Source organism: Hemitrygon akajei, chromosome 26, assembly GCF_048418815.1.
Source record: "Hemitrygon akajei chromosome 26, sHemAka1.3, whole genome shotgun sequence".
NCBI classification, from domain to species: Eukaryota; Metazoa; Chordata; class Chondrichthyes; order Myliobatiformes; family Dasyatidae; genus Hemitrygon; species Hemitrygon akajei.
Genome location: NC_133149.1, coordinates 22515027 through 22541146, shown reverse-complemented (window position 1 = coordinate 22541146; position 26120 = coordinate 22515027). Strand labels below are relative to the sequence as shown.

General features: G+C 42.4%; 1 protein-coding gene across 3 annotated transcripts in view; it reads right to left on the bottom strand.

Moving 5' to 3' along the window:
- The window catches only part of pknox2 (pbx/knotted 1 homeobox 2), a 474673-nt gene that overhangs the window by 318961 nt on the left and 129592 nt on the right, over positions 1 to 26120 (bottom strand). The window lies entirely within an intron of this gene.

Sequence of the window (26120 nt, the reverse complement as noted above, 5' to 3'; positions counted from 1 at the left end):
TTGTAGCTGGATATTAGGATTCCTCCCTCTTTGCTCCAGATGTCCATGCCAAAAACTACTCCAATAAATGGGACATCTCCACCTGGACAAACATTAGGAGACTTACTGGGGCTTTGGCTTAATAACTGTGCAGCTTTAGCTGTTTAAGATCTGACAATACCCACATGCACATTTATAAAGATCCTTAAACCATAGGTCTGCCAAGAATGCCTCTAGGTACACATTTGTCAACAGACTGACTCAGAGATACAATGTATGCTGGTGGTTTTTCATAAATATTAAACCTCTAACTGACAAAAAAAATTGTCCCAAAGGCATAGAGCTAAATTTGGATTTTGTAAGTCTGGAAGTTGCTTTAGCTAATACTCACTACAATGCAGCCCTCTACAAAACCTTCAAATGGTCATCCCATCATCTATATGCGAATTACAGAAGTGAGATAACAAAATGAGATGAACCAAATAGTTGACTTCTGCATTATATCCTTCCGTGGGGTAATAGGAACATTCGATCTCATCATATCCACTGGCACTTACACAGACATCCCACTTCTCCCGGAAGTTGCGGGAGGCTCCCTGGCGCCTGCAAATTATATACAAAATCCCGGAAATCGATTTTGTTTTAGAGAGAGGGAGGGAGGAGAGAGAGAGGGGGGGAGAGAGAGGAGAGAGGAGAGAGGAGAGAGAGAGAGAATATCCTGATTGGTCTCTCTTTGTGCAAAGTAGACCTATCAGTTTTCTCTGTGGGCGGGCTTTACAGTCGACCTCTCTCTCTCTCTCTCTCTCTCTCTTTCATTGTCCATCAGTTCAGTTTAGTGTCCTGCAGGGCCATGGCAGAGTGTTCCAAAAAAATATAAAACATACTTCACCCCAGACTACACTAAAGTGTACCCCTGCCTAATAGAGGTAAAAAATAATGACAGTGTTGCTCGCTGCACTGTTTGCAACAGTGACTCTTCTATTGCCCATTGTGGGTTAAATGACTGTCAAAGACATGTTGAGGTGAGTTTAACAGGCTTTCTCCATAACGTCACACAATGTTTTGACAATTTCAATTTGATTTTTCAAAACAAGGTACCTATCTTCTTCAAGTTGGATCAGAGTGTAGAAGAGCTCCTGCATGACATAGCAAGCTGATTTATTGAGCCAAAGGTATTGAGAGAACAGAACGTCCAGGAGATCGATGTGAGCAACCCTGAAATTCACCGCCCAGATGAAGAGCTTTTTACTGGGTACCTGGCAAGGAGACAGTTGCTAAGCGAGGAAGCACAAGAGATCCCTCCTTACAAGACAAAGCAGTTCTTCAAAGATGCTAGAGTATTCACTCTCAGATGCTTTCAAAAAATCTTGGAAAAGTTCCCAATGAGAGACCAAATCTTGAAAAATCTGTCAGTGGTCAATACAGAGAGCCAAGGTGAGGTGAATCAAGAGCAGATTTTGACTTTGGCAGAGAGATTTCCGAATGTGATCAAGGCAGACGCAAGAGAACAGCTCCACATGGAAGTCTTGGATTATATCTCAACTAACCTTGAAGGACTGGTGCCAAACTACAAAAGTTTGCCAGCTGATGAGTTCTGGGGGAAGCTGTCCAAAGTAAAATCTGTGAGCACAGGGCAGTTGAGATTCAAAGAGCTTTGCCGGTTGATGAAGCTGCTTTTGGTGCTGTCAAATTCTAATTGTGATGTAGAAAGGGCATTCAGCATGGTGCGGCACATCAAGACAGAATTCAGAAGTCAGCTGTCTCACAAAACAATCGTGAATTTGATGTCTTGCAAAATTTAACAAATTTTCATTGACACAGACTGCTATGAGGTTGATACATCCGGCAAAATGCTCAAATCTGTCAAGCAAGCCATGTCACAATACAAGGAAAGTTTGCAAAAGAAATAGAAAAGCTATTTGCATTAGCATTTAGCAATAAGCATTGAGACTGCCAACAAAATACTCAACAAGGAATGTGTGTGTGTGCACGCGCACAAATAGGTTCAAAATGTGATCAAATAAATTGTTGTGCTCTTTTATAATCAAATGTCTTGTATACATACACCCTTGGGGTTCGACTGGGAGGGGGGATATGGGGTTGTGGGGGGTAGAGGTGGTGGTGCCACCTCCCTGAAATGAGTTTTTGCAGGGTGGGACGTCTGCTTACACTACATATACATAAATATATCTAACTACATTTCTCTATTGTATTGCTGTGTCTTGTTATGTCTTTGCTTTCCATAACCTACACAGTTTCTAATGTAACAACTTGTGAATAAATCAATAATTTAATTCCGCTCTGTGACCTCTTAATTTCCAGTTAAAACTTCCAGTTAAGATAGCACGACCAAATGCATACAACAGTTCACTGGTAGTTAAAAAGTTGAGAAATCTGACTAAAAACATCACTAAAAACATTTTCTGAGGTAAATTGTGTTAAATTATTGCTGTAAACAGTGAGGGGGTGAGCAATGGCAAGGCTAGTTCTAGGGGATGAGCCGAGACAGTATGCTGCAGAATTGATACGGATGGACTGAGCCGTTCAGAGAGGAGAAGTCGGGGCCGGGGCAGAGGAGTTCTGATACCCGTACAATTGGTTGGATCGCTCTGGGCTCCGAGCTTGAGAGCAACTCAGACTAGGCGGTGAAATCTGGGCCTGAAGTGAGTTGCTGGGCAGCGTGGTCTCCATCTCGAGCCCTTTGCGGTATGATATGATGTTTAGACAATTTATACGCAGCCCAGATAGGAGGCAAGAGCTGATTTCACTCGCTCTCCGCGATGTTCACTCCTCTCTCCAGGGTGCTGGAGCATTTTGCTGTTCCGTTGTTTGGTCAATATAAACACCAGACCAGACAGACTGAAAAGACAGGGCAACAGGATCCAAGGTGAGAGCCAGTTTCGCTCACTCTATTCAATAGTCACTCCTCTCTCCATAATGCTGAGGCTATGAAGACTGCCACAGCTACCATACTCTGTGCCTGCTAACATGATGAACTGATAAGTGAGGCTTTTGGCCTACTCTGGGGTTCGAAGCTGAAGTCTCAGTTTGGTTCGGTGGTTGTTGTTTGCTTCAATTGTTTGCATGATTTGTGTTTTATTGTCCCTTTCTCTTGCCCATTGGGTGTTTGTCTTTTTTTAAAATTTTTTAATTTGGGTTCTTTCGAGTTTCTTGCTTTGCGGCTACCAGTAAGCAAACAAATCTTAAGGTTGTATAATTTATACATTTTTTGATAATATTTGTAGTTTGACCCTGAAGCTGCTCAAAACAACTTGCTTCCAACTACCCATTCATTTAACCCTCTTCACTATTCTTAAATCATCCCTTTCAAGTCTGCAAGTCATTTCACTCTTTCTTTGCATTCCACATTCCTGTGTTGGTGTTTTAGTCTCTGTTTCAGTTTGCACTGCATGCTCCTTGTGCCTATCTTCATGTACAAGATACTCCATTGTTGATTTTCTTATGACTTCTGGAGAGCACTCCTCAAGGTTCCAAGGCTCATCGGGCTAGACCATCCCAACAGGGTGTGCATCCATCCCCAAGGGGTTGGTGACATGGGGAGTGAAACACTGAAGAGCCTTCCATAAAATTTGGAAATTCACCAAAAATCTACTAAAGAATAAATATGAGTTGCTGGGCTATGAGCAATCTTCTGGGATCCTGAACACATCTCCATGTAATGCCCCGAAATGTCATCAAGCATCGGTGTGCTACACATGTACAAGTGGGGTCCTCACTCAGAAAAAGAAGGCAAGGAAGTTCTGGGGCTAGACGTACAGTCCAGAATCTACTAACCAATAGTAGTTTCTCACAACTCAACCTCTCACTCCTCCACTTTCTACACCCTACAGCATATATGTCAAACTCAAGGCCCACGGGCCAAATCCGGCCCGCGGTGTAACTATCTTTGGCCCGCGAGATAATATCTAATTACTATTAAAGCTGGCCCCAGTAATCGAAGCACCTATGGCGTATGATATGGCTAATGCTGAGTTTATTCAGGTACCAGGTTTTCAGGGTTTTTAGTGTTTATTCGGCAGTCTTCTTCATAAGAAACGGAATTTGTAAAGTGAAACACTTTGTAGTTATAGCAGAGACTGAGACACATGAGAGCAGGCTGAAAAAACGGAGGCAACGAAAGCTGCGTTCGCACGCGTCCGACTGATCTGGCCCGCATGAAGCTGCATTTTGCTCAATCCGGCCCGTGACCTAAAATGAGTTTGACACCCCTGTCCTACAGCATAAATCACACAGTATAGTCCAACCTAAGTGCACTAAAAGCCCCTCAAGACTGCATTTTGAATTAAGACAAAGAGCACACGTAAATACATGGGAACAATAACACACCCAGGTTCCCATTACATCTCCAGCAGACAAGGGTGCACATTTACGTTTCAGGGATTTGAACTCATAATGCAGACAGGAGCACAGGAGGTGTATCCGTTTGGGTTACCCAGAAAATTTGCAGTAGCAAAACACAGTTTTCACAATGGCCATAGGACTGACTTCGACGGCACAAAACTACTGGCTTTTGGGACCGCCTGGTAAAGGAAGCCATTGAAATAAAGCTAGAGGAAAAGAATTTTAACAAAGATGAAGGTCCCGCTCTAAGTAAAAACTGGAATTAGATTATAAACAAGGTGGGAGAGCAGAAACCTGATTGGTTAGTCCTCATCGAATCCGGAGGGATGGACTGTTGGGGGGGAGGGGGGGGGGTATAAATGCCACTGGACTAGACATGCCCAGGCATCATCCCTAATGAGGGTGGCAGAGTTTGTCATTGAAACATAGGTTATAATTGATACCTGTACCCAGCTGGAAGCCCAAGAAGAGTTTATTCGACATTATACAGATATTAATGCCGTACTGGTAGAGCTATCTTTCAGATAAGTTAAACTCTGATGCTTGTAATAGTGCAAGCTGTTTTGACTCATCGTACCACAGATACCCCTAAATACCCCTCCCCCATTTTCTTTCCCACTGTAACCTAACTTGCATCTCTCCCTTTCCCTGCTTTGCCAAAGCAAACCTAAAGCATTGCTGTATCTCTTTTCATAAAGGCTGTCCAACCATACTAGTTTCAGCATTTCCCACAATACACCCTATCCTTGTTATATGCAGGGGATACATTCCTCGCAGTCGACGCATAGTATGGAAACGCATAATGTGAATAATTATTCAAATAGGGATGTGTTCTGGAGGGCTTCCTAAATATGTAATTTATTCACATTTTCATACCAATACAACACAAAAGCAGTACAAGGCAATATTTGTATTATATTTCATCAATTTAAGGTAATATTCAATGTAATAAGTCATAGACAGTTAACATACTAGGGTGTACAGTACTCACCAACGGTGGAAGGTGTGTTGGCTCTGGGAGATGAATGGTTGTGCAGTGGTATCGGGCAGCTTTACATGGATGAGGTATCCTTTGCTGTCTTGAAACCTGACGCAGTCTTTTCATCCTTACTTACGTAAGTGCATTTTGGCATAAGCTTCCAAAAAAGTCCGGTCTTGTCTGCATTAAAAACCTGGTTTGGTGTGATGCCTAACTCAGCTATCATGGCCGGCAACTGCACAGGGTGGCGTTCAGCAGCTTCGTGGTCAGCACTAGCTTGCAAACCACACACAGCTAAGTTGTGAAGCTTGTGACGATTAACAAACTTAGAAAACCATCCCCTATTTGAATTAAAGCTAACAATAATCCTTGCCACTTCCTCACTAGCCTCTGAACAAAGGCGACCATAAATTTCCAAAGCTTTCACACGAAGATGATCGGAACTGAGTGTTGGTTTTTTTCTTTGTTTCATGCTCAATGTACAAACTCAACATCTTCTCCATTTTTGTCATAATCGGATTATGCACTTTGGTAACAATCTTTGATGAAACTTGTGATTAATCGTTTTTCTTTATGTTCCTGATCGTGGACACACCCAGGTGAAAGTAGCGTCCCAGAGCTGTGCTACCTTCACCTGACTCGGCCCTGTTTATAATTTCCAGCTTTTTTTCAAGTGTTAAAGCGGTTCTCTGCCACTTGGCTGATGGCCCAGGACTTGACACAGGACGTTTAGGAGGCATAGTTAAATATTTCAAGCGCAAAATCAGTGCAGCGTAGGTAATAACAACAAAAGTTTAAGAGCACAAGATTGCACATCCACACACTGCCAAAACCAATGCGAGACTGGCGGGAGTGAGACTGTGAGGCATGCACACGTGACTTGTATTGGTGGGAAAGCGTTGCTTCTCGTCCCAACAGCCTCGCATAACTGTGAGTTTTGGACGCATATAGGGAGAAGTTGGTAGAAAAATGTCCGAAGCATAACTGTGAATCCGCATTGTCTGGAGACGCATATAACGAGGATAGGGTGTACCACAGAACGTACACTTCAAGTCTGTAACACTCTGGAGCTTTAGGATACTTTGTCATTGGTTAAGCACAATATATGACCATATTTTCTTTCTCTAAGCAATCACCACCTCAGTTAGCACCAAATGCCAACTTAGTGTATTAGAGTAAAAAGAACCAATGTGACAATTACAGCAAAACACATTAGAGCATGGGAAACAGGCAAAAATCTGTGGCAATAGCACTTGGTAACAGTAATACATCAAACTAGCAATACACATTCAGCAGCTCTATGCCTGTTTGCCCTGTTCTAGTGGGACACTTGGGACCTGTGGCCTACATGGCTTAAAAGTGGCACAAACACTGCTGACAGGGCATTTCCCTGGAGGCATTCCCAAAATTGAAGGTTAATCAGAAAAAAACCGTAAAGATTGAAAAAACGAAAGATCACAGACACACTAAAAATCATGATTATTTTCCTGTTAAGACCTTTTCACTTAATAGTCTTTGCAGAGGCTGTTTTACTGAGCAGGTATGCTGAAAATGGGGGATCATGTGAAGCTGCCTCCAGGAAGGCACCTAACCAGAGCTGACAACTCTAAATGTCAGCGGTGACTGAAAATTTACCTACTCTGTAAGAATATACAAGCTCTGGAATTGCACCTAATCTGCCAACCAACCAGAACCTTAAAACATTGCCATTTCATTTCTATTTCTTCTTTATTAATGCTCCTTGACACCTACCCCTTGACCCAGTTTTAGATTAAATGCCAGAATCCGTGGCTTTGCATCAAACAGAACATAGAACACAGCACAGGAACAGACCCCTTCAGCCCACAATGCTGTGTCACACTAATTAAGATAATGACACCTAATCCCTTCTGCCTGCACACAGCCTATGTCACTCTATTCTCAGCATACTCATGTACCCATCTGAAAGTCTATTAAATGCTGCCATCGTATCTGTCTCCACTACCACCCCAGGCTGTGCATTCCAGACACACACCACTCTGAATTAAGAACTTGTTCCATACATTTCATTTGAACTTTCCACCTCTCACCTTAAACGCATGCCCTCTAGTATTAGACATATCAACTCTGGGAGGAAGATACTGGCTGTCTACTTCATCTACGCTTTTCGTAATCGTATAAACCTCTTTCAGATCCCTCGTCAGCCTCTGCCGCTCCAGGGGAAACAACTCAAGATTATCCAACCTCTCCTTATAGAACATGCCCTCCAATCAAGGCAGCATTCTGGTAAACCCCTTCTGCACCCTCTCCAAAGCTTCCACATCCTATAATGTGGGGACCAGAATTAAATGTAATTCAGATGCAGCCTAATTTGAGTTTTATTAACTTGCAACACAATTTCCTGACTCTTGAAGTCAATGCCACAATTAATAAAGGCCAGAATGCCATATGATTCTTTAGCACCCTAATGGCTTGTGCAGCCACTTTCAGTGAGCTATGGCCTTTGTTCCGAAGATCCCTCTGTACTTTCCCTCAACGTGTGATCTCCTCATACTTTAGATGAACTAAACTTCATCTGCCATTTTTCTACCCATATCTGCAACTAATCAATATCCCACTGTGTCCTTTAGCAGTCTTCCAATACGAGCCACAATGCCCCCCACCCCCAATTCTTCATCTCATCTGCAAGGTTATTAACCCACCCATGCACAATTTCATCCTCGGTCTCGGCCTGAAACGTCGACTATTTACTCTTTTCCATGGATGCCACCTGGCCTGCTGGGTCCCTCCAGCATTTTGTATGTGTTCCCTAATTAGGCCATGCTTTTCCAAATCCTCATTAATCCCAACCCTGAGAACCCTCTCCAACTGCCTAACATAAGACTCACCGGTCTATAATTTCCTGAAGTATACCAATTTCCCAACATTCACTTCTTGCCTATGGCAAAAGAAAATTTGATTGGTGACATGCCTGAAACAAAAAGCCTAGGAAATGTTTTTAAAATGTAGAATGTGCCTTATAAAACTGCAAGATAGTGGTGGCAAAACTGGCAACAGGGTGCTTGAATTCAATCAAGTAAATGCCTGTATCACACTGACCTCATTCACTAGACAAGCAAGAGTCTCAAGTCTCTTTGTTGCCCAGTAATGATGACGGACATATACACTTCAAGATGATAGTAAAGATTAAAGAACTGGAATTGATTAATTTACTGCAACAAATGCTTGGTCACATGTCACACTTTCCTGTTAAGACATCCATTAAGCTGTAGAACAGGGGTTCCCAACCTGGGGTCCATGGACCCCTTGGTTAATAGTAGGAGTCCATGGCATAAAAAAGGTTGGTAACCCCTGTTGTAGAGTCTGAGAGGACAAAAACAAGCCCTTCGGTCCACTGAGTCTGCACGGTCCATCAAGTTTCTTGCACCAACCCACTTTATTACCATCAACTGCCCCAATTCTATCATTCACCTGCACATTAGGGGCAATTTACTACAGCTAATTAACCTATCAATCTACGCATCTTTGGGATGTAGAAGGAAATGACATCACCCAGGAGAGTCCCCATCAAAAGAGTGCATGTGCCGGGGAGCCACCTGGCCTCCCTTCGAGTTTCTCCATTGCCTCAAACAAAATTGTCAAAATTGGAGCTAACAGGCAGTCCTAATTTTTAAAAAATGGCTTGTAAAAATTAGAGCTGTTGGAAGTTTTGTTTTTAGGTAACTTTATGGATTAAAACTTCATAATCACTTTATTAGTTAGAAATTAAAAGCATTCAAAACAAGGTCACATTATTTGTACATCAAAATATGCATTAAAATGAATCACGCATCAATAAATAAGATTGGCTTCATTTGTCATACGTACATTGAAACAGTGAAATGTGTCACTTGCATCGGGGATGTGCTGGGGGCAGCCCACAAGTGTCAGCACACTTCAGGAAGCAACATAGCGTACCCACAACTAACTAACACTAACTCAAGTGCCAAGAGCTAGTCAATCACGGAGGTACCACTTCTGACAGGAAAGAGGAGCTGAATATAGAGATCAATGCAATGAATTTTGTCTTCAAGGACCTGCGTGCTGAAACGTCACAATTTCGTCAACTTTACTCAGGTGAAGGTCAGTAAAGTAATTTGCAAAACCTCATGACAAACCTACTCAATCACAGGGAGAACATACACACTCCTTACAGACAGCAGCAGGAATTGAACCCCAATCTTACAGCTGGCTGCTGTAAAGCATTGCGCTAACTGCTACACTACCTCGACATCCCAGCTATACACTTCCCTCATCCTCATGTGCTTACGGCCAACTCCCTTTACTTGCACACGTGCCAGTTTTCAATTATGACAGCTACAATGCTAATTCACGTTGGTCCCTCTTGTAGCACCAGACAGTGGCAGCAAGGGCTATCCAGACATATCAGAATGCCCCAACTCCCATCCTGGATATGAACGAAGCCTGATTTTATTGCCAGCAGTATAGCTGGTGATTAAGGTGCCTGAAACCATTAAGAGTAACAATATCCTCATACCAAATGCCCTCACATCCCACTTCCTCTTCTCACATGGTGTTCTGTCCACAGTGGCAGTCTTGAGCTTCATTTCAATGGCAGTCTGACATTTCAACTCCCCTTTTCCTCTCCCACACCAACTTGTCTGTCCTCGGCCTTCTCTACTGCCAGGGAGAGGCCAAAATCAAACTAGAAGAACTGCACTTCATATTCCACTTGGGTACCTTACGGCACAAACAGTAAATCTTCCGATTTCCAGTAAGTCCTACCCTCGTGTTCCTTTTTGACTCCCTCTCGTCTTCCCAGGTTCTTGCTTTTTGTTTACCTTTTATATTCCTGTCCTGTCGTGACACCTCCCCCCCACCCCCATCCCGACTCCCTAACCTGATTCCATCAACATGTCAACCACATACCTATCCACCTGCGTTTCTCGCCTGGTTCTTTTTCTATCCCCACCTGGTTCCACCCACCCCTCCTTTATCTCATTCCTCCCATCACCCAGCAGCCTCCATCTCAATAATCCCCCCCCCCCCACCTGGCTCCAGCTGTCCATCAACACCACCTCTTATGTGGTTGCACTTATCACCTACCATTCTCTCTCACCCCATCCGTCTTCTCTGGCCATCTTCCCTCTCCATGCTGACCTGATGAGCAGTGCCCACTGTTCCTTTGTCCCCACTTACCCCCTGAGCTTTTAACTCCAGCTTCCAAAACCTGCAGTTTCTTGCATCTCCTCTCACAAACAAGCTACAGCCTGCAAAAATATTCAGGTGTTATTAATCCCCCCCACCTTCCCCTCACTGCAACCTTGCTCTCTCATCTTTCTCCTTTTAGTTACCTCAGTAGCGAAGTATCGTACGCAGGAAAGTAGACGGGAATGATGCAACAGTGCCTGATTTGACCTTGGCATCAGCTTAGAGGTTGTGACCAAGGCACTGAGTAAAATGGCCGTCAAACAAGCCAGGGAGAATATACCACACACAGTAGCTGACTAGAGGAAGGGGATGACACACAGTCTATTAGAAGATTGAAATCAAGACTTTGATAAGATAGTCTAGAGTTGGAGTCTGATAGGCGAACACAATTAAACACATGATGGTGACAGCCAAAAAGGGGACCGAGTTGAAGAACGTGGAAAAATCTGGAACCAACATCACCAGAACTTCATGCAGAGCAGGCGAGCCAGCCTTTTCGAAGCTGGAAAAGGTGGCCAGCTCCATCTGAACACTTCTGTATCTGATGTCACAACATCAGATCGGTCAGTCGGCAGTCTCTCATGGACTGACCAAGACTGCAAGAATGAAATATCATCTTTTGGTTCATGGCTGTGGATTAAATGTTCAAAAGACTTGGAGAATATAACAGCAGTCCAACAATTTAGATTACTCTGGTAGCTGATGACATCCTGGGGCGTCGCAGCCAATCGAGTCACAAAGCACAAGTCTGTTATCTTTCTGGCTGACACCGCTGTCACTCCACCAGTGTTCTTGGTGTCAGTCACTCAAACAGTAAAGAAAGGAAACATGAGAGACTGCAGATGCTGGAATCTGGAGCAACACACAATCTGTTAGAGTCCTGGCGCAGTGTTTTAACAAAACAGTGACAATTCCTCTCCTCTCACCCATTGAGTTTCTCCAGCAGATTGTTTGTTGAGCTGGTGAAGACTCATGTTTGTGCTAAAGATGGGCCTCCTCGGCCCACGGTAACCTGGGGTTGTCCTCTCATCTACAATCTCTCCACAGAAAGTTTATCAGTCATTCTACAGACACCAGGGGGGCTGTGCTAAGGAGCATCAAGCAAGGAATGCATAAAGGTGACTTTTACTTTTGTGATTCAACTGGTTACAAAACTCTCCTGCTTGCCCCCACCCATCAACCCACCACTACTGAGAAAGCCAAGACAAAGTTCAAGGTGATGAGAGAAAGAGAGCATGAAAACTAAAGGAGTAAAGAAGGGAGGAAGGACTGAACAAAAAACACAAAGCAAGCTGTCTTTTCTATGAAGAAGTAACCAGTGGTGGACGTTTTGGAAGAAAGAAAAAACCCTTATATATTTGAGGCCCCAGACCAGGGAATGTTATAGCCACAAATACTTTCTTGTTGGGCCCACATCTCTTTTGGACAGACTACCCTTATTCTCTTTTAGAGCACACACTACATTCCCTTCTGCTGAACACACTGGCCCGCAGCTCTGAGGCAGAATTGTTCTGAGAATGCAGACCTCTGGTTGGTTGCCGCGGCGACAGACATACCATAACTCTGACCCCAGAGGAGGGTTACGTTCTGTCCCAGCAGGGATTCTTCGCAGCTGCTCTGCAGCTGTTGTATCATTCCAGCTCCCAAAATGCCCCGCTCTCTCCCACCCTACCCACTACCAAAGTACCGGCAGCTAAACAAAATCCAACTGTAAAATAAATAGTAAACCAAGTTCACACAGACTGCTAATCCTCACTTAGTTTTAAAACGCCAGGGTTAGGATGTCACAAAAACAGGATGTTGGTATTTGATTGTTTGCAAGAAAACGTTTAAAGAAAAATATTATTGCCTCAAGGAGATTAGTTCTTGCCAGTGGTGCGCTTTTAAACCTGATTTTAAACCTGAAACTCTCCAGAGATAGGCATGCCCCACAGAAATATCCTTTATATTATTATTTTGACTCTCTTGAGTAGGGTAGCTATGCAACTTTCACACAACCAGGCTACATCCACCCAAGGGGCTTCAAGCAATAAATGAAACTCTGAATAATTCAACTGATCGAAAAAAAATACGCCTTCCAAAAATTTTCAGGTGAATCAATGAAAAAATTAACTTAGGATTCAGTTTCACACAAGTTCAGATATTCCCTTAAAATAATAATTGACTTTAGGTGAATATTTAAAAACTAAATATTTTAAACTCAAACTCAGAGACCTTGAAAGGGATATCTAGCTGCCACTTTGGAAAGAATCGCCAACTTTGTGACATTTTACACAAAAAGACCGACTTCTGGATGGGAAGGTACTGGAAAGATCAAAGTCACTAATTGGCAAACAGAACTGGCAATTCTTTCTGCATTATTGATTCCTGTTCCCTGCCACAGATAAAACTTGTTGGCTAGTGGTTCTCCTGAAATTTTGGGTCTGATTAAAGATTTTTAATTAAACTTCTGGATCAGGACAACAGGCGGATACTGGTTTCCCGCATCACCAATGGGTTAGGGAAAGGAAGACCTCACATTAGACAACTTCTGCAAAATTTATAAATCCAACCAACTTGGGCCCTTGCAGGAGACCCACAAGGCAAGATCACTGCTGCCACACTCACCACAGCTTACCAATATTCATCCAGATACATTCTGTATTAAAATAACCTTATAACTTTTATACTTGTTCCCTCATGAGATGTGGACCTCACCGGCAATACTGGTATTGATTTATTGCCCAGCCCTAAATGCACCTGAACTGAGGAAACGGTCAAAATCGATTATATTGTTGGGTGTGAAGTCATGTATAGTCTAAATGAGCAAAGATGACAGATTTCATTCCCGGAGGAACAGTATTGAGGCAGGTGGGCTTTCATTAAAATGCAGGAGCTTCAAGCTTAACACTACTGAGACCGGCATTAATTCCAGATTTATTTAGTTATCCAAATTTAAATTCCACAGCTGTCATGGTGGGATTCAAACCCATGTCACAGGCTGCTAGACCACTAATTTAACCACTCCACCACTATATCCTGTTACCCTGTAACTCTCTACCCAACAGTGAGGTAGGTGTACCTTCACAGAAAGACAGCAGTCAGTCAAATTGTTCACCAACCACCAGCTTTCCGAGGGCAATCAGGAATGGCAAATAAATGTTGGTCTGACCAGTGATATTCAGATCCCCCCAAAAATTAAAAATAAACTAAGATAGTTGAGCATTAAACCTTAGAGAAACACATGAAATCCAAATAACTCCCAATACAAATACAACCACAGAGCATAAGGGTCAAATTAAATGAATCGCAGGGGATTATTCAACCTGGTAGATCTCACTGAGACATGCAAAATTATCAGGCCTGGAAATTAAATCCACCAGGTTATTTTGACTAGAGGAAATATAGAGCAAATTGTGAAGGAAGAGCAGCCATCAGGGATAAGGTTGAAACTACTTTGACCACAAAATTAACAAGAAATAAGGAAAATGGAATGAATTTAGAACTAGAAACCGGATGAAGAACTAAAGGCAAAGACTAGCATAAATCCTGGTATCTGACAGAGACACAAAAAAAAACAGTAAATGGTGATAAATAAAGATGCTAAGAGGTATTAAAAAGGAGATAAGAAAGTTAAGGAAAGCAACATACCACATTGGCTATTAAGAAGAGGAAGATGGACACAGGTACATATTAAGAAGAGGAAGATGGAAGATGAACCTCTTGTAAACAATCATGGTGATATTACAAATGGAAAACAGGTGAGAGGCATGTTGAAGGATTACTCTGTTAGCACCTGGAGCAGAAGATAACATTGCAAGGAGGTTTACACCAAATCAAGGAAGAATTTGACACAATGGAAATGAAATAAATAACAGCTGAAAGAATGATAAACTCCCAGAAATGGATGATTTCCATGCATAAAATGTGGTAAAAAAAAATCTAGAAAAAATTTGTGGATACCCTGTAACATTCCATGCTTCTGATTCAAAAACGTTCCCTTAGATGTCACTCAATAGATTAAGAATGGTGGAAAGGGCAAACTCAGAAACCATTGACGGTAACACACTTACAGTGGGTTAAATTCCTGGAACTGAAGTGATGGAATCCTTAAATATTTTCAGCTGATCGTGGGGATCCAGTAGACTTCGTAAAATCAAGGCATGCTTTAAATCTGGTTTGAATTTTTTGAACTGATGCCTATATTAGTGAATGGAGATTACCTACAGACATTATATAGATGGACATCTGGAAGCTGTCAAGTTGGCCTTGCTGTTTTCAAATTAGATGACCAAAGAAAGAACTTGTACTTCTGAAACATAAGAAGCCCTAAAGGTGTGCTTAGCTATAGTGCAAGGAACAAGCCAGTTAATTCACACACAGCAACCATGCACAATGCAAGTATGAACCGATACCTTCTGCACTATTGCCTAGAAGATAAAGGACTGTGTGGTTAGGTACAGTTCAAATGGCACCCATAAACTTGCCGATGGCACCTCTGTCTTGACAGAATCTCAGATGGCAACGGGAGGCATACAAGAGTGAGATAGTTCAGCTGGTTGAATGGTGTCGCAACAACAACCTCTCATTCAATGTCAGCAAGACTAAGGAATTGATTGTGGATTTCAAGAAGGGGAAGTTGGGAGAGCAGTGGAAAGGGTGAGCAGTATCAAGCTCCTGGGCACTAATCTAACTTGTGCTCAATACACTAATGCATTCACAAAGTAGGCATGCTAGTGGCTTGACTTCATTAGGAGTCTGAGTAGATTTGGTAAGTCACCAAAGACTCTTTCAAGTTTCTATAGATGTATGGTGGAGAAGATTCTGACCGGTTGAATTTCAGCCTCATATGTAAGCTCCAATGCGCAGAATCAAAAGAGGCTACAGAGGGCTGTAGACTCAGCCAATTCCATCATGGGCATAACCCTCCCCACCATTGAGGACATCTCCAAGAAGCGGCACTCCAAGAGGCAGCATCAATCACCAAGGACCCTCACCACCTGGGACATGCCCTTTTCTCGTGACTACCATTGGGGTCACGAGGCACAGGAGCCTGAAGATCCACACTCAACGATTTAGAAAGAGCTTTTCCCCTCATCTGCCATCAGAACTCTGAACAGTCTGTGAACCCATGAACACAAACTTGTTATTCCCCTCTTGAACTGTGTATTTATATTTGTAACGTATAGTAATTTTAAATGTCTTGCACTGCCCTGCGACCACAAAACAACAAATTTGACAACATATGCCAGTGATAATAAACCTGATTCTGGTTCTGAACCCTCTTCTTCAAAATAGTGCACTGGTATCATTGGATCACTTGAGTACGCAGAAATGATAACTGATATGCTTCTAAATTCAGCCTCAGATTGCAAATACAACATAAATACTGCACAAACAAACTTCTTAAGTATCTGAACTGATTTTCAAATTAAGTATGTTCCATGCTAACATTGCACAGAAATGCACAGAACTTCCCATCTTCTGCTGGAGCTGTTTATTACTGAAGATCTCCATTAGCACTGGCTCTGTTCTTTAAACTGACAGGATGTCCCAAGGTGAGGATTTTGATGATGGGCACTGAGGACATCAGCGCACGCACATGTTTCAATCAGCCACATACCTTCATTCAGCAGAACATGTATTAAACCCAGTTTCTTTGAATGTGATTAGCCAGTGATGTAGTGACATCCACACTGGACCTCGGAGCGGGAGGTCCCGGGTTTGAATTTGGCTGGCTCCTTGCACGTTGAGTTGAGGATTGAGCTGGCAACTGGACCTTGTAAGACAAACGCTAAAGAAACGGCAAGGTCACCGCCCGATGCGCCAAACAAGGCATGGGGAAGAATTTCTTGAATGTGAACAAAGTGGGGAACAGTGAACAAGGAAATAAAAAATACTAATGCAAATAACACCACAAAGGGACCGGCAGTATTTCCTACCAAAGCCCTATTTCAGAACTCCTAAAGATTGCTGATAACTGAAAAACTAATATGTTTATTGCTTTTAGCAGGCCACTCTGTACATTTCCAGCATGTGTAAGTACATGTTCAGCCCAGCATTGTGGGCCGAAGGGCCTGTATTGTGCTGTAGGTTTTCTATTTTTCTATGTGTATCCGGTTCTTGAGTTCCCATTGTAGAGTTCCCACCCTTGCCCATTTTAGGGTGGTCTTTTCACACTGCAGGTATATACTCCAGATTTACTTGCATCTTTTCAGGGTTATTAGTCCAAAATTAGCTCCTCACTCCATTATTTTAAATGCAAAGCTCTGTTTCACAACGATGCAAAAAGGGAAGTGTTTCTTCAACGACGCAGCTGGAAGTCTGCCATGATCATACAGAAGCCCTTTAATATGCCTCTATTGGCACATCTGTATCAATCAAGTTAAACATTTACTAGACTGAAGAATGGCTTGTTTTCAGAACCCTTTTTTCCCTAAATTAAATCATTTATTACCATTTCCCCTTTCTCCAGCCACATCTGGCGAGTGCCAAGACTCCCATATGGAGTGCATTCCCTCCCCCACCCCCACCCTCAACATAAACAGGCACCTAAACAACTATAGACAGTACATTTGATTGAAGACCGCTTCTACACCCCAACCCATCGTCATTTTATGTATGCACTTTGCATATTCCACAGAAAGCAGTCAGTGCCTTGTAAAGCATTAAGCAGTTCATTCTCAGCTAGCCAATAAACATTTTATTTGAGAGCCTACAGGTGGGAAATTCAGTGGAACACAAAGCCTATAGTGTAGTGAACTACTCAACAAATTAGTATAAAATTAAAAAGAATTCCTTTGTTCTTTCTACAATGGGACAAGCATCCATACAATGTTCTCAATGACAATGGCAAGGCAAGTAATCTGGTTTAATCCAGGGTCACTGAGTCACAGGGGAGAGATGCATGTATTTAAGAGAAAGTTAGTCTGACAGGGAACAATGTTAAGATTAAACACAAAGTACACTGCAGATGCTGGGGCCAAAGCAACATGTACAACACGCTGGAGGAACTCAGCAGGTCGGGCAGCATCCGTGGAAACGAGCAGTCAACATTTCCGGCCGAGACCCTTCGTCAAGATTAGTTGTCAGTGGGGTAGAATCCATGGTCATTGGAGGGAGGCGAAGATCAGTGGAAAGAAAGTGAAGCTGGTAAATAAGGAAGAGATATTGATGGCTGGGAGGAGTACAGTGATCAACAACATGGAGTCAGAACTATCACAGTTGGGAGTGGGGCCAGAGGTAGAACAACAGATCAGTGGGCAGGATGAGGGGCGGCATGGCTCCTGGCTCAAGCAAAGGAATGCACTTGGTGAAGATGTGTGGATGGACAGGGATGTCAGGGAGTTAGCCAGGTCCCATCCTGCTGCTGTGGAAGTGTGCAACAGAGAGTGCAGTCCAGGCACATGAGCAGCTTTCACTGGGTGCCAAAGCACTTGTACGACATCATCCTTGATTAAACTACTTGAGCGAAATCAGATCAAGTTACACAAAAGTATAAGGCATTATCACTATCCAATTTTTGAAGCAAATTGTTCTTCCTACTCAAAGGTTGTAAGAATAATGGAGGCCTATAGGCAGGAAGGAGACATTAGATTGATCATAGAGTGGATTTATAGAGTTCGGCACAACATTCTGGGCTAAAGGGCCCGTATTGTGCTGTATTGATCTATGTCTGTAGAACACAGAACAGTATCGCACACTACAGGCTCTTCGGCCCACAATGTTGTGTCGACCTCTATAAACTTACTCCGTGATCAATCTCACCCTTCTCTCCTACACAGTCTATAACCCTCCATTTTTCTTACATTCATGGGTCTATCTTTCTTAAATATCCCTGATGTATCAGGCTCTACCACCATTTCAACAGTGGTGAACAAGCACCCACCACTCTGTGTAAAAATAACCTACCTCTGATGCCTCCATTAAAACTTTCCTCCACCCACTTTGATAGGATGCCCTCTGATATCAGCCACTGCTGTCCTAGGAATTGCTGCCACGAGCACATTTACAAGGAGCGCTGTCACAGGAAAGTAGCATCCATCATTGAGGACCCCCACCATCCAGGCTATGCTTCCTTCTAGCTGCTGCCATTGGGAAGAAGGTACAGGAGCCTCAGGGCCCACACCACCTGGTTTAGGATCAGTTATTACCTCTCAATCATCAGGCTCCTGAACCAGTGTGGTTAACTTCACTCACCTCAACTCTGAACTGATTCCATCACATATGGACACACTTTCAATACTCTACAACTCAGGTTCTCTTTCTTTCTTTCATTCTTTATTTGCAGTCTGTCTTCTTTTGCACAGTAGCAGCTTGTCAGTCTTTTTTTCTTTATAGTTTTTCACTGACTATTGTAATGCCTGCAAAAAATTGAATCCTACGGTAGTACTGCATATGGAGACATATATGTACTTTGATAACGCATTTACTTTCAACTTTGAAGTGGCATTACTGCTGCAGAAAGGGAGCATGTCATGCAGGGATCATCTGCTGAGTCAGTGTGGGTGAAAGTCAGAAACAGGAAGGGAGCAATCACTCTACTGGAAGTATTCTATAGGCCACCTCACAATAGTGACAGGGACATTGAAGAGCAGATGATCTACGTTCATAGTTGCTGAACATCTATGTCAATATTAATGAAGGACCATCTTCTCTTTGCAATATTATAAGTATCCTGCATCAGTCAAGTCCACCCATTCTGATCAGGCCAAACTTCTACTCCTCCACAGCTTTTCAAAAAAAAAACAGCTACTTGCAGTTGTGCAGAAGCTTGGCTGATTTCCATTTCCCATCTGTGTGGAGATTTTGTGGCGGAAGGAGATTCAAATTTTTTTTGTTTCAGTGGTCTCTATCCATCAACATAGACATAAAGCAATCAGTAGGTTGAACCCACAAGGAGATCAGGAGATACCTTGAATACTTGCAATGGAAGGGAGGAAAAATGCAGGTTGCTTGCATTTCCTCAGTAATTAGAATGAAGATGAATGAGAATATTTGAGCTCATTGAACTCCCTCGGAGACAGCAAAGCGCCAGATCGCTCAATCAGCCCAAAAACACACCACCAAGATATAGATCACAGGTTCCAATGGTAGCAGAATCAAATTTGAAAGAAGAAGAAATAAAAGAAGCAGTTTTGTGAACAGTCTGAAGGACGTTGCCTTTGGTCACATTGTTCACTGGCACCATCTTCTTCAGATGCACATTCTAGACTACTAGCTTCATCTTCACTTATTGGCTCATATTTTAAGAAAAATAAATAGTGTTTAACAATCAAGTAATAAAGCACTGCCATCCATGCGTGCACATTGGGACCAAACTGAAATGGTAGTGATTTTACTTTGAATTTCTTACGCATATTTTTTTTCTAAAAAGGCTAGTATCTTCTGAATGTTTTGGCTCTGACCTAAGCATCCAAGCAACCTGTGATGACAGTCCACACAATTTTCAAGGTTCCAGATTCCAACATCTGCAGTCTCTCACGTCTCCACTTTTAAAGGCTGTTCTCTTCGTTATAACTTATTGTAAATTAGTGATCTCAATCTGAGACCATCAACCATGAATTATGGTTGGGTATTGAAGCTGAAATTAAATTTCAGCTATTGAAAAGGTAGCGCATTAGTCAATCAATGTTAATCTTGTCGCCAGGATCCTGTAAAATGAGACGGGGTTAAAGGGTACTGTGTGTGGGCTGAATGCAGCTTTCATTAAGTCTAACTGCACACTGAGATCCGAATAATCAGAGCAGCAAATAACTTCAAACTGGCTATAAACATCCCACCTAGTTAAATCAATGTAAACAGAGCACCAACACATACAGTGACAGCCCCAGCTTTGACTCTTGCCAACTCTGGTTGGGCTTTGCACTTCTAGTCAAACAGCACCTTCCGTCCTCAACATTCTGATAAATTCAGAAAGCAATATGTTAGAAAACTCCCCCCAGCTCCCTCCTCCAGCCCCACCCTGTGTCCTCAGGTTGCTCACAGCTCTGATATTAACCCTTTAATGCTTGGACAGTAATTATGGATCGGGGTGGCAAAACTTACCAGCATATTTGTCGTGCACTTTTTGATAATGACAAGGGCTCTGCTCTGCCTCTAGTACGGGGCTTCCCAACCTGGGGTCCATGGACCCTTTGCTTAATGGTATTAGCCCATGGCATAAAGACAGTTGGGAACCACGGCCCTAGAGCTACCTGCTTTCTGTGAGACATTTGGTGTTGCTCAGAGTGCACTTGTTCGAATGAGGTTTCACTGGTGCTACTCAAATCACTGAGGCATCATGAGGCAGACTATCTCCTGTAACTGTGCAATATTTTTGTGCGCTACATGAGTGAATTTTATTTAAAACCCAATCACTGAACAAAATTGGGACCTTTTTACAGGTAGAGCACAGTTCCAGAAATTCAATCTAGGTTCCTCATCCATACGCAGTTTACCAAACCAGAGGCCGGCAGGTACATGTAATGATGTCACACAATGTCACCAGTTTAAATTTATTTAAGATCAATGAAGAACATAGCCCATCAAACCAAAGCAAGCCATAACCTAAGATCTGAGATGCATTGCAATATTTTTAGACAGGATCAACACTTCAGCTGCTGAGGTATTCAACGGGATAGTTGTGCCTTTATTTAATGAAGACGGTAGGAATAAGCCGAGAAACTAAAATCCAGTGAGCCTTATATCATTGGTGGAAAAGTTACTGGAAGATAGTTACAATAGCTTGATGAAACTTAACTGAGAAACAAGATTTATTTGAAATTAGAAAGACTGTTTAGGGGTAACCAACATGGCTTATGGATTTGGGCGAGTTATTTTTTGAAGAGGTGACCAAGAACATTCATGAGGGTAGGCTGGTAGACATTGTCTACGTACATGAATTTTAGCAAGGCCTTTGACCAGGTCTTTGACAGTGACCTGTAAGGTTAGAACACTTAATCCCAGGCAACCTAACCAAACGGATACAACATTGGCTTGGTGGTAGGAAGCAGAGCTTAGTAGGGGAGGATTGTCTTTCAGATTGGTGGCCTGTGACCAGGCGTGTGCCACAGAGATCAGTAATGAGTCCTCTGTAGTTCGCCATGTCTATCACTGACTGAGGCAAGAGTGTTGGTCGCATGGTTGGCATGTTTGTAGATAGCACCTAAATTAGTGGCATGGTGGACAGTGAGGGGTGTCTAAAATTAATTTGGAACATGGGCAGCGCAATGGCAGATGGAATTTAACTCAGGCAAGTGCAATAGAGTTAACTTTGAGAAGTTAAACCAGGCACGACGTGCACAATGAATGGCAGGACCTTTTAGATATAAGCAGTAACACCGGTTGACAGGGTGGTGAAGAAAGTATGTGGCATATTTATCTTCACTGGCCAAAGCACTGAGTACACAATTTACAATAAACACAAGAAAATCTGTAGATGCTGGAAATCCAGAGCAACACACACAAAATGCTAGAGGAATTCAGCAGGTCAGTGGGCATCCATGGAAATGAACAGTCAACCTTTCCGGCCAAGACCCTTCATCAAGACTGGAAAGGAAGGGGGAAGATGCCTGAATAAAAAGGTGGAGGGAGGGAAAGAAGGATAGCTGGAAGGATGATTTAGAATGTCATGTTGTTTATACAATGCATTGCTTAGGCTTCATTTGAAGTGCTGTGCGCAGTTCAGTTCACCACACAACAGGAAAGAGGTGACTACGCTGGAGAGGGTGGAGAAAAGAATCACAAGAGCTCTGCCTTGGTCGGAGGTTTTGAGTTATAATGAGAGATTTGATAGGCAAGGTCTCTTTTCCCTAGAACAAAAGAGACAGAGGTTACATGACAGTGGTATATAAAATTACAAGAGGCATAGACAGGTTAGATTGCAAAGATCTGTCTTCCATGGTAGGAGCATCTAAAACTAGAAGGCACGGGTGAGAGGGAGAAGATTTAAAGGGACTCTGAAGGGTAAGTTTTTCCACACAAAGAGTAGCTTATGTCTTGAAAGAGCTGAGGTAACAGCAAGAACATTTAAGTGGCATCTGGACAAGCAACTGGATAAGCAATGCATAGAAGGATGCAGAATTAATTCAGGTAAGTGGGATTAGTATAGATAGGCATGATGGTCAGCATAGAGACAATGGGCCAAAGGGCCTGTTTCTATGCTGAAGAACTCTCTAACTCTAGATGGATCTGAAAGCCACCATAACAACATTGAGGAAGAATAGGAAGCCTAATCCCAATGTCTTTTTCTAAACCAGCAAACAAAAACAGGTCTTGGTTATTAAACACAAGAGATTCTGAAGATTTTGGAAATCCATAGCAACACACACAAAATTCTGTCAGAGCTCAGCAGATCAGGCAGTGTCTATGGAAATGAATAAACAGTCAAAGTTTCAGGCCAAGACCCTTCATCAGGACTAGGAAGGAAGGGTCTTCCCACATACCGGAATTAATTCTGCACCCTAGCTTCTTCCCTCTTCCTTTCCAGTCCTGAAGAAGTGTCTCGGCCCGAGACGTCAACTGTTTATTCATTTCCATAGACGCTGCCTGACCTGCTGAGTTTCGCTAGCATTTTGTGTCTGCTGTTTTGGTTACTAAGCTGTTTGTGGAGCATTGTGAATGTACGGCCATGCCTCTGAACAATGAAAAATTTCCATTTGACAGTAAATTATGAAAAATCTGGTAAGAAAGTAATAAAAGTGAAAGCTGCGGGAAAGGAGATGATAGTAAGACATGGGAATCTAAAAGTGCCAAGTTTGGATTTGGTAAGATGCAGTTTATACTGAAACACAACAGAAGTGGAAAACTTTCACAGTTCAGAGATTGAAGAGATGAGGGAGGTCTAAGGACTCCTGGTATCACATTGACTTTTTCAGGCATTACTGAAGCAGCAAATAACCTCAAGCACAATATTTCTTATGCTATTCGCACCTGCTGCTACACAGCAAATTGCACCGAATATCAAATGTTTGCAGAGGTCCATGCAGCAGTTGTTAAAGTGAGAACCTCGTAAACTGCTACTCCAATTTAAGGGAACAGCTGTGAGTAAAACCATGAGAGTCAGACTTAGTCCAGCACAGTAGTTCACAATTCTGGCGTCCAATGAAAGAATACTTAAAGTTACAGAACTCAAAATGGCTCATGTTGTCCAGTAGTTCACAATTCTGACATCCAATAAAGAATGCTTAAAGTTACAAATTCAAAATGGTCCATGTTGTTATTAAATAGACTCTTTTTCTTTAAAAATGAAAATACTCACTTGATACAATAAACAGAATCACATCAGAACCAGAGCCTGGAATTAAATAATTTATTCTAGAATTATTGAAATTTTACAATAGCAGACATAACCTATGCACTCCACCTGAAATTTCATCTCAACCCTTTCCTTCAGTTCCCCAACACCTGGACTATTTGGCATTATTGTACATACAGTGGCCTAAAAATTCCTCACCACCTACAAGGGCAAGTAAATCCATCATGATATGCGAACAACTGTTTTGAGGATGACCCCACTGCTTAAAAGCTCAGAGAGTCAGAAGTGCAAAAGGTATGTCACTGTGGATCATAATCAGCCCATTTTCCATACTATTCCATTATAAAGGGACAGGCACACTTTTGGTAAAGTGAGAGGTTCTTGAGGAGAGAGGACAATTAGTCAGATCAGAGCCAAATGTTAAGGATGGGGTGGGCTGTTAAAAGATTGAACTTTAGGAGATGGTGGTGTAGATTGGAGCAAGTGCGAGGATAGAAGTTCAAGTTCAGTTTATTGCCATTTAACTGTACATATGTATAACCACCAAATGAGACAACATTCCTCTGGAACAAGGTGCACCACACAGTACATATACTGTAACTTACACACATAACATGTAAAGTAATATTACCACAAATAAATTAACAAATAATAAGGTACATATACAAGTTGGAAAGTAAACAGTATATGCTACTGGAGCTTCATATGTTTTGAGACCTGGGTGGTGACAGGGAGTTCAGTGGTTTTACAGCCTGGGGAAGAAGCTGTTTCCCATCCTAAAAGTCCTTGTTTGAATGCGATGGTACCTCCTGCCTGATGGTAGGGGATCAAAGAGATTGTTGGATGGATGGGAGAGATCATTGAAAATGCCAAGAGCCTACAACACTCCTGATAAATATCCCCAATGGGTGGAAGAGAGACCATGATGATACTCTCAGCGATCCTCATAATCCTTTGTAGGGTATTGTGGTCAGATGCCTTGCAATTCGGGTACCAGACAATGACGTAGCTGGTCAGGACACTCTCGAATGTGTTCCTGTAAAAATTGGCCAGAATGGGGGGAGGGGGAAGGATGGGAGCCTCACTCACTCATGTCAATCTCCTCAGGAAGTGGAGACACTGTGGTGCTTTCTTGATTAAAAAGGTGGGGTCGAGAATTTAATGATCTTCCCAGTAAGCGTACATTTTGTACACATCCATATTGTGCGCTAATACTCAGAAGGTAGAAACAGAAATTCAGACCAATTTCTTCCCCCACCACCCCCAGAAGATACAGACAGAAAGTGAATCACCCACAACACCATGGAATGCAACAGCTATCAGCTTTAGTTAGAACATTAGAAGAATCATCTTTTAATCTGGGGGGCTTCAACCGAAGACCGAGGCTAATGGTACATCTCAATATTTTGCTGAATTATTATAGAGTTGCCAGTTAATGTGTGATATAGGACCAAAACCTTTTCTGCTTTGTATATTTTTTTAAAATCCAAGACATTGTTCTGAGAATAATGTCCCAGCCAATGTTTATTCTTACATCATCATTAAGCAAATAATCTGCTCATAATCGCATTGCTGCTTATGGGACCTGGCTATGCACAATTGGCTATCTTATTTTCTAAACTACTAAAATTATTGTACTTCAAAAGCATTTAACTGATTGTAAAAACACTTAAGACCATACTAAAGCCGTAGGTACTATAGAAGAATAAAATTCTTCTCTCTTTCATACATCCGCATGGCATCAAATTTAGAACATAGAAACATGGAAATCTACAGCACATTACAGGCCCTTCAGCCCACAATGTTGTGCTGACCATGTAGCCTACTCTAGAAACTGCGTAAAATTTCCCTATTGCATAGCCCTCTTTTTTTTTGAGCTCCATGTACCTATCTAAGAGACTCTTAAAAGACCCTATTGTATCTACTTCCAGCACCGCTGCCAGCAGTGCATTCCACGCATCCATCACTCTCTGTGTGAAAAACTTAACTCTGACATCCCCTCTGTACCTACTTCCAAGCACCTTAAAACTAAGTCCCTCATGTTAGCCATTTCAGCCCTGGGAAAAAGCCTCTGGCTATCCACACAATCAATACCTCTCACCATCTTATACACCTCTATCAGGTCACCTCTCATCCTCCGTCGCTCCAAGGAAAAAAGGCCAAGTTTACTCAGCCTATTCTCATAAGGCATGCTCTCCAATCCAGGCAAATTCCTTGTAAATCTCCTCTGTACTCTCTCTATAGTTTCCACATCCTTCCTGCAGTGAGGTGACCAGAACTGAACACAGTACTCCAAGCGGGATCTGACCAAGGTCTTTTTAACTGTAACATTTCCTCTTGGCTCTTAAACTCAATCCCACAGTTGATGGATGCCAACACACCATATGCCTTCTT